We start from the raw sequence: 13,628 nt of genomic DNA on the forward strand, positions 1-13,628 counted from the left end.
ACTGTACCTTTCGATATTCGGGATTTTTATGGTATTAGAGACAGTACACACCGGAATTGTTTCAAATTTCGTATTTTAAGGTCTTAATGGGTACTACAGCATATGCGTATGGCGGACGACGTCATCGTATAGCCCCCATATAACGATACCTCCCAATATTTGATATTGTGATGGTTTTAGAGACATTATTCTCCGGAATTGTTTCAAATTTCGTATTTGAAGTTCGTAATGGATAATATAGCATGTTGTAAAAAATCCACGTCTTCGTATAGCCCCCATATAACGTTATTCGATATTTTGATGATTTTAGCAGCATTATTAACCTGAAGTATTTCAAATTTCATATTTGAAGTTCGGAATCGGTACTACAGCCCATGGCTGAAAATTACTTATGACGGTCCAAATCTTTGTCTCCCATATAACGGCTTCATTTTAGCAATATTTTTGAGTTTTTTTTTAAGTTTACTATTTTCTTCCAAATATTGAATGGTATTAAAGGTTCGGTCCGAAATTAGAAGTTTATTTTTTTTTTTTTTTTTTTTTTGATTGGCTTTTAAATGAAATATTTCAAATTTTAAATGGAATGTTCTTAAAAAAACCCGGTTCTTAGTTTTTTATTGATCATCAAACAATCGAGAAACCATCGCTGCTTTTTCATGTTTATTTCAGGATTGCGACTTTTATTTAAAAAGGAAGTGATTAAAAATTTCTAATAGAAAATTTCTAATGGATCCTTTTTAATATTTTCCAAAATTATATTAAAAGGAAGTGATTAAAAATTGCTAATAGACCCATAGCCGTGGACCCTTTTTAAGTATTTTCCAAAATTTTATAGGGACTGGTCTTGGCAAATGTAGTCCCAGATTTAGTACCATTACTTAACATGTCTCTCCCATATGAAAGGTTATATGTGAGAGACAATTAATTCATTATTAATTTTTTTATTAAAAAATATTTTTTTATTATTTCTTTATTATTATTACTTTTTTATTATTATTCATTTATATCAAAATATAAAAATGAACTTTCTTTATTTAAAGTAAAAGCAGGTGAAATTATGTTTCTTTTGCAACTTGACGAAACAGGAGTTTAACCCCCTCGGCAATTTTGCGAAAGTAACAATAACTTGCTACAACCAAAAAAAAAATATGAACAATTACCCAGCAAGTTCATATTGTCGATTATATGAAGCCCTTTATGTTTTATCCGTTAAAATTTCTACCACCAAAAAAAAGAAGATGGGGAGAGCATTGCATTTAGTTGTTGTTTTGTTTTATGAATTTACAAAATGCAATTTAGATTAAATGATTTAGATAAATTCTGGCAGTTTTTTGGCAGTCAAAAATTAAAAATGAAACAAAATGAAAGACGGCGACAGCCCAACAAACACACACACGAAGAGTGCAAAAAGATATTCCGAGTATGATATGCGGTGCGCATATCCATCCATTCCTCCCTCTGTCAAGGCGAGGTGCATACTAATAATAAAAAACAACAAACGTGAATACTACTACTGCCAAAAGGAATTCAAATAAACTTGTTTTACAACGAAACGAAACATTTGACGGCAAAGAAAGCAAATTTTCTATAGCCTCAGACAACTTGTAAAGAATTTCTGTAATATGCTGAGGCTGGCACTTTTTTGTGTTAAGGATGTTGGGGCGGCTGCTAGCATTGATTTGATGTTGGCGGCGTTGGCGGCCACTGGCTGCTGTTGCTGGTCAACCCGGCTGGCTGCATGTTTGTCTTTTGCCATACATCATTGGTCTTGGCCGATTGTTATCGTGATAAGAAAAAAATGTTATTTTTGGCTATATGTTTTATAGCCCAGAAAAATCAGGCCAATTTTTTGATGGCGTTCATTATGTGCAGTTGTAACAACAATTTGTTGTAGGTGCTCACAACAACATGCCATCAACCAGGGCAATAATACCGAAAATGAAGGAAAGTTTTGGTTTGAGGGGCGGGACGTGACGAGGGTATTGGTGGCAAAACATTTAGCAACTGTAATGTGTGGATGGATGATGGTAATCTTTATTTTGTGAAAGATTTGTAATTTTCTTGATTGAAAACAGCTGTTGTTGTTCTGTGGTTTTGCTAGACAGCCAGCCAGCCAGTCAGCTAGCCACTCTGTCATAAATCCCAAATTTCTAAGCAAATAAAAATCAATCTTTATGCCATAAGAAAAACAAAATTATTAAATTATTTGACTTTTGTTGGTCGATGTGGGCACTGTTATAAACGTCTGTACCTGATGGTGCTGCAAAGGTAATAGTGTCAATGTTGCAACAATTATTTGCGGTTGATTGGCTCGAAAGGTAGTAAAACTTACAAGAAAAAAGCACACACACAATGCGAAATGAAAAAAACGCCATGCAATCACTTTATGAAAATAGTTTCTCATGGACTCACAACAGCCCAGAGATATGGAGAGGGGACACCAATAAAGGATGTGGTTATTAACCACAAACGGCCCCATAAAAAAACCAGAATATGTTGAAAAATTTGAATAAAAACCCCAACGCCACTTTAGCCCATTGCCGTTTGGCTTTAAAACTTTGAAATTACAATGGCATTTGGAAGCTCAACCAACCGCACAGCCTTTCGTCTCGACTGTGTTGTTTTGTGGAGAACGGACCACATGATATCCTGTTGTTTTGTTAGTTGGTTTCTTCTGCGTCTGATTTTTCATCCTCGTCGATGTTGTTATTCGCTTGCATGTTTACTTAGCACACCCGCATTTATTTAACACCATAATGTGGGAACTCCAAGGCAAAGCGAGTGGACACCAGCCAACATTGTCTGGAAATCCACAAAAATTTACACGATGGTGTAAATTACATTGGCAAACAGTATTTGATGATTTGCACATGTGCAGCTCTTCCCAAAGAGAAAGGTTAACACGCACGCACTTGCTGTGGCTGTGGTGGGCAGCACTCCAGCCGGCCAGTGCTAAATATTTAGATAGTTAAAATTAGCTCTACTCTGATATTCTTGGTTTACGTTTTTTTGAGTGTTTTTTTTTTTTTTTTTTTTTTTTTGGTTGCTGCTAGAGCTGAAAGATGTTATTTTTAGAGGTTTAAATAAATAAACAATAATATTGTTGTCATTTGTTGTTAGCGGGGCAAAGCAGAATATGTGAGGAGAACTGTGCAAAACTGAGTTGGGGCAAGGATTTTATACCTGACAAAAATAGTTCGGTTCGCGTTTTGCCCATTGCTGTGTTATTTTAGACCAGAGTAGCCTAAAGAGGAAGGAAAGTATTCATGAGAACGTGTGAGTGAGTTGTAAGGTCATTCAAAATTTGAAAAGAATCAAAATTAGAAAAATAGTTATTTAAAATTTTGACCCGTTATGGGGGAGGTACCAGAAGGGGTGGTCTTATATATTCCGTCTTCACACAATGTCATGCTTAAATTTAAATATTGGGATGTGTACATTTAGAAGAGGATGCTCTACTCACATTTTAAGATCGTTTTGGTTATTTCAAATTTGAAGCTTTGTGGGAGAGGTACCAGAAGGAATGGACCGATATATCCCATATTCAAACCAGATCTTGCTCTGGTAAAAATATTAAAATGTGTGTGATTTGAAGACAATTGGACTCGCATCTCATTTTATATTAGTTATTCAAAAGTCATTCAAAATGTTGACCCGTTGGGGGGAGGTACCAGAAGGAATGTACCGATATATTCCATCTCCACACCAGATCTTGCGCTGGTAAAAATATTAGAATTTATGTAATTTTAAGACAATTAGACTCTCATTTCACATTATATAATGGTTTGGGTCGATATTGTCCATTTTCGCACCTGATCCAGAACTGATGAAAATATTAGAATTTACATAGTTGACGGAAAATCGTATGATCCTTTCTCATTCTAAGAAGAAAAATATTTTCTGTTAAAACGTCGACGTTTTCTGTGGGAGGTACCAGAAGAAGTGGTCCGATGTTACCCATCTCCGAACTCGATCTTAGTTGGACAATAATATTACGATGTATCTAGTTTGGACCAAATCAAAACATTTATTCTCTTCTTCTGTAACATGTTCTCAATAATCAATGGAATTCTCATACCTTAACCATGGTACTTTTTAAAACTTTTGGTAAAATAAGAAAAACCCTAAGCCATAATAACCGATCAAAACCACTTAAAAACTCATTTAAGTCAAGGTGTTGTGCTTAACATAAAACGAAGAACAACAACAACAAGCGCTCTTTAATATTGATTAAAATAAACTAATCGTAAATGATATCTACCATCATACAACACATGAGCAACATTTAAGATAATGGATAGCCGCTGAAATTTAATACCATGATTGCCGCCGCCGCCGCCGCTTCAAACCAACTTCGAGCCAAGCAACATCAAACACAAAAAAGAAACTTAGATCAAGGAATTTCAAAGTAATAAACAAAACTACAGCGCACACTTATGCCTGCAAGTCATATTAGACAAGTTAGCGATATTTGTTAAAAAGTTATCTTGAAATTCAAAAAAACAGAACTTTTAACATTTTTTCCTAACACAAAATTTATTTAATTTTTCCATTCAGAAATTTGATACTGGTGTAAATAAATTTAGCTATCTGTGATAAAAGTTGAGCGAAAACAAAGCTTAGTAATTTATTAATTAATTTATTAATAACGCTGGTGATTGTTATTGGAAAATGAATGCTTGAAGATCATTATGTTTATAAGCCAAACAGAAATATGTTCGATAAGAAATGTTTTGAATTGGAATAATCTAAGGATTGTCATAGATAAGTCACTTGACAATTGCGATAGATATTAAGAAAATAATTAAGAAAATTTTAAAACAGTAAGATCAGAGTAAAGTTCTGTCGGGTCGTCCATATGATATCCTACACAACATATTTAGCAACACACAACATATTTAGCAAAATGTGTGATTTAGAGTAGTATCGCACACGAAGGAACAAGTCCGATTACAAAAAAAAAAAAAAGTAAAGGTAAGTTAAAGTCAAAAGTCGGGCCGAACGACTAAAGGATACCCTACACCACCATGCCTATTTCGTAGAGCTCCCGTAACAAAAGAATTTATTTGAAGTAGATTATACCACCTATTACCCTTTGGCTTTAGAGCAGTTATAATTTTGTTTCAGAAGGAGCTAATACGATTCGATATATAAGAGGCATAACCAATTCTGAATAGATTTTCACTAAATTTAATGGAGACCTTTTTAATATAATTAATACCAAATAATATTGCTGTAGAGTGCATGATAGCACTTCGAGAAGGAATGTTTTAAAAATATATACCGGAGCCGAGTTCCAACAAATGGAAACGTACGTCCCGAAATTCACTCCATTTAGGCTGATATTAACCGTCATTTCCACAATAAACTTGAAATCGTATTAAGGATATATTTTCCAAATTGTTAGCGAATTTCGATAAAATTTGGCAAATGTACTTCTGAGCTCTATAAGATATCTGGTAGCAAATATCATTGTTGTCGAATACATATTACGAATGCGAGGAGGGACATATTACGAATGTGAGTGACACCAAATCGGATGAAAAATATATATGGGAGGCTATAGCTCTATACCTGAACCGATTTTCACCAAATTTGATGTACTTGCATCTAGACTAAATTCGGTCGGATGTGCTTAAATTCAGGTCATTTGTACTGATATTGGTCATTTGGTATACAATTAACCTGAAATCGGTTGAAGATAAATATGGGAGCTATATCTAAATCTGAACCGATCTTGATACAATTGGAATGCATATTACACACGTGAGGCACTTAAACACCAAATCGGAAGAAACATATATATGGGAAATAAAGATATATCTGAACCGATTTTTATAAATTTCAATAAGGTTCGGCCTTGTTATTGTTTGTAATATATGGTTTGAAAATTTTATTTTAATCGGATTATAAATGTGACCTGCTTTTTGCTCACATAAATACAGACGGACGGACTGACGGACTGACATGCATAAATCGACTCTGAAAGTGATTCTATGAAGATCCTCAAAAGTAACTATGGGTCTATCTCGCTTCCTTTTTGATGTTACAAACAAATGCACAAAGACATAATACCCTTATCACTAGTCTGTCAATCTTGTTTATTCAAGTCCACTGAACTAGGATCAGTTTGAACGCTTACGACTCTATTTCAGAAATCCTATTTTTTATAAGCTGACGCTGCGACCTGGGCTAAGTGATTCCGCAACAATGGATTCATATAGCTTCCAATGTTTTTTTCTCTGTGTATACATAATAGCTGTATAATCTGAATTGAACTGATTATCCACATGGTACTATAAAGAGATAGAACTACTGAAATACTGCCAAAAGGCTATGCCCGCTTTCTGTCAAAATTATTCAAAATCATATGCAACAATTTTATTTCAATTATTTGATATTTTCCCTCATTTTTTAAATGGCCTAAAAAGTTATTTTATTGCTCTCCCCTTTTTTCTCCGCCCAAAGCTAAGTGAGAATTTTCTTACCTCCTCCCTTCAGTACCCCTTACCACTTCCTAAAACGTTTTCTTTTTTTTTTCCTGTAAAAATTCTCAATTAAAAATAAAACATTAACAATATTTCAATGTCATCAACATTCTGGGCATAACTCCAATTACCCAATAGGGCAAGAAAGCAGAGTATCATTGCCTCAAAAGAATACTCTGCGCAGAGTAACAGGAAAATTTCAAATATTTCAATTATGTATTTTCCATTTAGACTTTGACTTTTCCTTTCCTTTTTTTCCTAATAAAATCTACCAAGCCATATTAATGACAAACAACTTGGCAGAACAAACATACGCCCAAAAGGCAATAATTTTTGCACTGACTCTTTGGTCGGTTGGTTGGTTGGTTTGGTACTGCTACTACACTTTGTCCCACCATATATAGAGCCCTATAAACGCTTCATAAATCATGAATTGTCATTGTGAGACATCAGAAAACAACGCTCTAAAAATGGTAATAGCTGATGATCGCGCAGTGATGTTGGCCGAGGTGGTGTTGCAAAAGGAATATACTCCCTCTCGGCTAAGTTTGATCACATTTGTGAACTGTAAAATCAAACAAATTGTCCAAGAAATCGTCGTTGCAACTTCATGCCAAATAAAGCCACAAATTTACACACTTATGAATTATGATAAAAAAAACGCCGATCTATAACATCAATCTGTATTCATAAATTGTGAGTGCGAAAATATGGAGTGCCTGGCAAAGATTGTGCGGAATAAAATTAAAATTTAATAAAAATTTAACAAATTATAATGATATTTTATCTAGAATAGAATAAAACACACACACACACACGCACACTCAAGTGCATTGCATTTGACAACTACAACTGCTGACATATTCGTGTTTGTGTCGTTGTTGTTGTCGTTAACAATTTTTGCCTTATTTGATGGCATAGCGCATTACAGCTTCAATGCCGCTGACACAGCCACAACCAGCAGCAGCACGCATTAACCAGGTATGAGGTACACACGTCTACTTACACCTTCACCTTTAGAATCCACTTAAAACGCATAACGCATTTTTAATTTGAAATACCGCGCGAGCAACACACAAACGCACACTCACTCCCACAGAAAAGGCAAGAACAGCTAGTCTCAGTCTCATCTGATGCAAAGGTATGCATCTATATGTGTGTATGTTTGATTGAACGAACCGGGAGATGATGGGGGAAAGATAGCCAATACAGGAGATTGGATTTTGGACAGAGAGGCACACAAAAGAATACCTTGCTGTTTATTTCAGTATAGACATGTCATACGAAGAAAGTGCTTACAAAACTGCTACCAAGAACCAATAAATAAGTTCAAAGAAGCAGTTGTTCTATTTAGTAAACTAGAGTTGAATTTAAATTGTATTTCACCTCCCTACCTGAGGTTGAGGGGGAGAGGGTTGAATATTAGTGATTGTTGAGTACAACATTTACTCAATGACGGTCGCAGTTAATCATTACTTTGTGGGACAAAAATAAATTATTCTGCTTTGGATTTTTTTTTTTTGGAGAAAAAAATCATTTTTTTGTAGCTTAGGGTTAAGATACTATCTGCCATCCTTACACATTATTCGGTAATGAGGAAAATAATTTATTTTTCTTTGTATTTTGTTTTTAAATGTCCCATTATTTTCAAACTATTGACAATACCGAAGGTAGCTTGCTTACATTACCTTATAATGTCACGTAGCTGCCAAAATGTATCCTCTCTCTATCCCTCTGGTAATGGAGAAGATATATAGCTGTCATTATTTTTGGTCCACGGATAATATTGGTCGGAAATATTTGTCATTACGGGAACTGGATAGGTATGAATGCCAAACTTTTGCTAGGTACCCAATGTGTTACGATTTAGACACACTGTGCCGCCTTTACTCATTACTTGGTAATGAGGATTTTTTTTGGAATTTTTTTTAACAAGAATCTATTATTTTCAACCAATTGGTAATACCGAAGGTAGTTTCTGCTTACATTACCTTGTAATGGGTTATTTGACACATACTGCTCCCAAAAATTGTTGTCTATTTCTGAGGCCATGTAGTTAAACTTTTTTGGAGTAGAGAGTAAATAGTTGTCATTACTGGTAAAGATGAATGCCAAACTTTTGCTAGATACACAATATGATGGGATTTAGACACACTGTGTCGCCTTTACACATTACTTGCTAATGCGGTTTTTTTGCAATTTTTATGAAATAATCCATTATTTTTAACCGTATGGGTAATGCCGAAGGTAGTGTTTGCTTACATTACCTTGTAATGGGTTATTTGACTCATAAAGCTCCCATAATTTATTCTCTTTCTCTGGTAATGCAGAGGCCATGTATATGACATTATTTTCGTAGAACATAAATGGTTACCATTACTGGTAATATGTGGCACGTATGAATGTCACCTTTACTCATTACTTGGTAATGAGGAAAATAAGTTATTTTTCTTTGTAATTTTTTATAAGAAATTACCTATTATTTGCAATCTGTTGCTAATGCCGAAGTAAGTTTGTTTACATTACCTTATAATGCTACCAAAAAGTATCCTCTCTCACCCCTCTCTCTTCTTGGTAATGTAGAGGCATGAATGTCATGTGTAGAGAGTATGAATGTCAAATTTTTTCCGATTGGATAATGGGATCCGTTTAAGAAACTCTGTTTCACCTCTTCTCATTACTTGATAATGAGAGAAATATGTTATTTTTCTTTGAAGGAAATAATCAATTTTTTCCAACTCATGATCTCTTTCCATCTCTCTCTCTCTTTCTTTAAAAATGTTTATTTCAAGCAACATGTAGCACTGTCCATTTTGTATGGAGGGATGGCTTCCCCAAATCTCCTCCAACAAATCAAATCTCCTCCAACAATAAAAAAAAACAACAACAACAGCAATACAAAAAAAAAACGTCAAGATCGATCATATATGCTTGTCTTACCAAGTCAAGTCAATGCGTTTGCAATAAATATATACGATAATGTTCGTCTGGTGAGCAGTATGTCGTCTGCCCGTCGTTCGTTCATTTGTACGCCCGAATGTCTCTCTGTCTGCCTGCCTTGCACAGCCTCACTCATAGTTTTTGAATGGTTTATTTGCTCAGATTGTTATTATGGTTGTTGTAAATGCGTAGATTTTCTTGTTGTTGTTGTTAGTGGTGGTGGTGTTCTTTTTTTTTAGGCAAGTTCACATTTGATCATCTAAAGTTCGTTGCTTAAATCTTTTGTCTCTGGCAAATGCGTTGCAGGCGATGCAGTCATACTCCAAAAATTGTCTAGAGATTGCTTGGTTGCATGGGAGGCGCAGGAGTCAATTGTTTTTGTTTTTTTTTTTTCTCTCCATCACTGATCATTGTTGCCTTTTGCATTTGCGTCAAGTGTGTGCGTTTGTTGCTGCCGATATGGTTGCAACGTTTCCATCTAAAAATGGCAAACAACGACGACCTTCTATTTTAGGCCACTAAGGAATTGCATTAAATGCTTGCGCAGTGGATTTAGAACTGCGTGTGTATGTATGTGTGTGTGAGTGCTTGCATTCTCAATATTTGTCATATGTGTCTGTATGTTTGTGAAGCTTACAACGTGTCGTAGACATTGAATTTTCAAATACAGGTGAATTTTTATTTTATTTTTTGCTTTAAGTAAAAAAAAAAAATAGAAAAGCAAATCGTTTGGCCATTGCTGGTTTTAGAACAAAACTAAAAACCCCAAAATGCCATTGAAAGCTCAGAACAAATACGTTGAACGTTTCGGACAGATTGCCACTTTTGTCATAGCAAAAATGATTTTGTTTTTTTTTTTCTATTTTCATCATTCATCAAGTCATAGGAAAAATTGCTGCTGTTTTGAAGTTTTTATTTGGAATTTATTGCAAAGAAAAAAAAAAAGAAATTTTTGATTGTAATGACTTTGGACAATTCAAAAACAATTGCAAAAAATAAAATCTGGCAAAAACTGATTTTTAAGGTCAATCTAAAAAAAAATATTTTTTAAAACAAATACAGTTTTTTCTCTCAATCATCAAATTCTATTTTATTATTTTTATTTTATTTTTTTTTTTCCAAACAAATTTAAATATGTATGCACAACCAGAACCATAATAAAAATCAAATTAGCTCAGCTTTAATGTGCCAAGAAAAAAAATTGATATATCTTTTTTAAGACTCTTTTTTTTTCTTTCTTTGATAACTTAATTTCTTTAATCGACCAGAGTGTTTTGTTTAATAAACACAATGACAGTTTTGGTGGCAAAAAAACCGTTTTTTATATTTCTTCCAAATGCTAAATACATTTTTTTCATTTTCTGTTAGGTCTTCTTGTTCTTAGCACCACTGACTGACTAAATTGTTTCCATTCATAATCACAGATCGAGCTATGAAAGTAAGGCAAAAAAATTCAAAGCATAAGACTTAATAAATGTTGCTTTAAATGCTGTTTTTGTTTTTCTTTTTCGGTTCGAAACACCATTCAAGAAAATTGTTAACATTGCAGTTATGAGCAAAATTCGTGCTCAATTAAGGGAGAAAAAATTTCGAAATTTATGGCGCCTTTTATAAAAAAAAAACTTGAACTAAATTTTTAAATAAAATTGAATGAAATACTTAAATTTGTCGAGAAGAAAAAAAAAAGAAAAGTGAAAGAAGAAAAAACGAAACTATAACAAAGAACATTGAAAACTGCAAGGTGTTTGTGTGATGTTACAGTTTATGGTTTTGCACCAAGAAATGTATTGAAATTTAAAAAAAAAAACAATTTTGTTAAGCATTGTTATGAATCAACTTTGCAAATCGCCTATTTAACAGTTTTTTACAGGTTTTGAGGCCAAATTATGAAAATGGTGGAAAATGTCTTGCTAGATTGTTGAATGAAATTTAATTCTTTGCCTTAAGATTTTACAATTTTTAGTACAAAAAAAAAAAAATATTTTTTATTTATTTATTTTTTTATATTTGAAAGAAACTGAGTATAATTTTTAACAATGAAATGGAATTTTCAGCAAAAGTTATGCCATAGAAATTCCAATCCATAGGCCAATTTTTGTGCAGTTCGGTGAAAAATGTTCAACTGAAACAAATTCAGTTCAAATGTATGTGTATTCCGTTGATTACTTAGAAAAGTTGGTTGCAATATTTTTTTTTACTTAGAATTAAGATTTATAAGTAAAAAAGTATTGTCTGCAGATTTCCCCAAAGATGAAGTGACTCGGAACGATTAATCTTTGTGCACTCAATAATGTTTTGGGAAAATGGCGCCCAACGGGGGTCTTAAAAATTCTTATGAAATACAATTTTATCTATGCTAAGATTTTTGTAACCTCGCTGAGATTTTCGTAAAATGACGCCTAACGAGGGGTTGAAAACAATTTCATGAGCTGTCTTTTAAAAAATTGTATCTGAATGGCGCCCAACGTGCTAGAGGTTTGAAATATTGCACTTGCATTGAAGTTGCCACTAGGATTGGAAAAGGAACATTTAGATAGAGACCTAATAAAAAGGTTCCTCTTAATCTTCGATTTGCCCAACAAAATCATCTGTAATTAGGGGCTCCTGGTGGACAAATTACCTACTCACAAGAAAATTTTCACTTAAAGTCACTTTTTGGTATAGCCCCATATAGTGATACCTCTTGACTTAAAGTATTTTTGAGATATCTGCCTCAACCAAAGATTGTTGTAACTCACTGATTTTTACTGAAAATTGCGCCCAACGGGGAGCTTTGAAAATTCGAATGAGCTTTCTATTACAAAATTGCATCTGAATGGCGCCCAACGAGATAGAGGTTTGAAATATTGCACTTGCATTGAAGTTGGCACTAGGATTGAAAACATTTTCTCCTGATCTTCGGTTTTTAATAAGTTTCTGCCACAATTCCCAACCGAATCAACTGTAAGTAAGAGCTTCTTGGAAGATTTTTGCCTCAACTTTCAACCAAATCAGTTACAGAAAATGGCGCCCAACGGTGGTTTTAAATATTTTTACCAGCAGAATACTAATTTACCAACGATGAGATTTTTACAACCTCGTTGTATTTTTCGCCCAAAGTGAGGTTTTAAAATTCTTATGAACTGTCTATTAAAAAAGTGATGTATTTGAATGAAATTTGAGATTAAGACCTCTCCTATTTCTATAAAAAATAATACAGATACTCCTTTTCGTACAGCCCCATATGATTGTACCTCCGGTGTTTAAAATTACAGTATCCCAGTAAGTAGATTTACTCCTCGCAAGAAACTTGCAATAAAGGTCCACTTTTACTAGCCCCAATTGGCACCCAAACCAGCCTTTATTAAATATTTCTGGCTCTCTGTGGGCATATAAACTCATTAAAAAAAATAAGAAAAAAATGAATGTAGGTCTAATTTTTATTATTTTTGTGAGGACTCTGTGTTAATGTTCAACTAAATTAGCTGTAATTGAAGATTACGGCCTCCAAGTTGGTGGGTTTACTCCTCGAAAAATGTGTACAATGTAGATCCATCTTTTTCCTTCAACCACCGAAAATGGTACATCCTGTTATTAGTGTGAATCGAAAAAATTGCACATCTCACACCAATCTTTTTTGCATTGGAGGTTATAAATTTCAAGGGAATAATTCTAACTCGGCTTTGATCCGTAAGATTTTCTATTACAAAAAAAAATACAAGTAAGAACTAAAACATTAATGGCGCCCACCGTGAACTATGATATCCTTGTGCAATCCATCTAAATGAAATCTTCACAACGAATGGCGCCCAACGTTCATCATGAAATAATCATATTTTTTTTTTTTTTTTTTTCAAAATTACGGAGAATTTATTCGAAATGAGACTGACTTTATATTATTTGCATAAAAACCAAGAAAAGAAGAGCAAGTTCTTACCTTAATGTCGTCGGTTCTATCTGTTTAACATTTCTAAAGAGTTGATAAAATCTGAAATAAAAAAAAAAATAAAGAAAAATTAGTAAAATCGTAAATAAATTCAATAAACTTTTTGCCTACAACACCCCCTTATTTGAAATACCTCAATTATTAGTCATGCACATTGAAAACACCTGACAACCCTAGATATGTATGGATGCACACATACATACAGATATATACTCTTTTCAATTTCAAATGTAAGCTCTCATGAAAGCGGTACAACAACAACAGACGAGACATTT

General features: G+C 33.7%; 1 protein-coding gene across 1 annotated transcript in view; it reads right to left on the reverse strand.

The window, feature by feature from the left end:
- LOC131806478 (fez family zinc finger protein erm-like) overlaps window positions 1-13,407 on the reverse strand; it is a 37,659-nt gene extending 24,252 nt beyond the window's left edge. The window contains exon 1 of the mRNA XM_059130591.1: window positions 13,345-13,407. The gene's annotated coding sequence lies outside the window, so the exon portion shown is untranslated. The remainder of the gene's footprint in view (window positions 1-13,344) is intronic.
- Window positions 13,408-13,628: the final 221 nt, after the last annotated feature.

This window comes from Musca domestica, unplaced genomic scaffold (assembly GCF_030504385.1).
Source record: "Musca domestica strain aabys unplaced genomic scaffold, Musca_domestica.polishedcontigs.V.1.1 77, whole genome shotgun sequence".
Lineage (NCBI taxonomy): Eukaryota > Metazoa > Arthropoda > Insecta > Diptera > Muscidae > Musca > Musca domestica.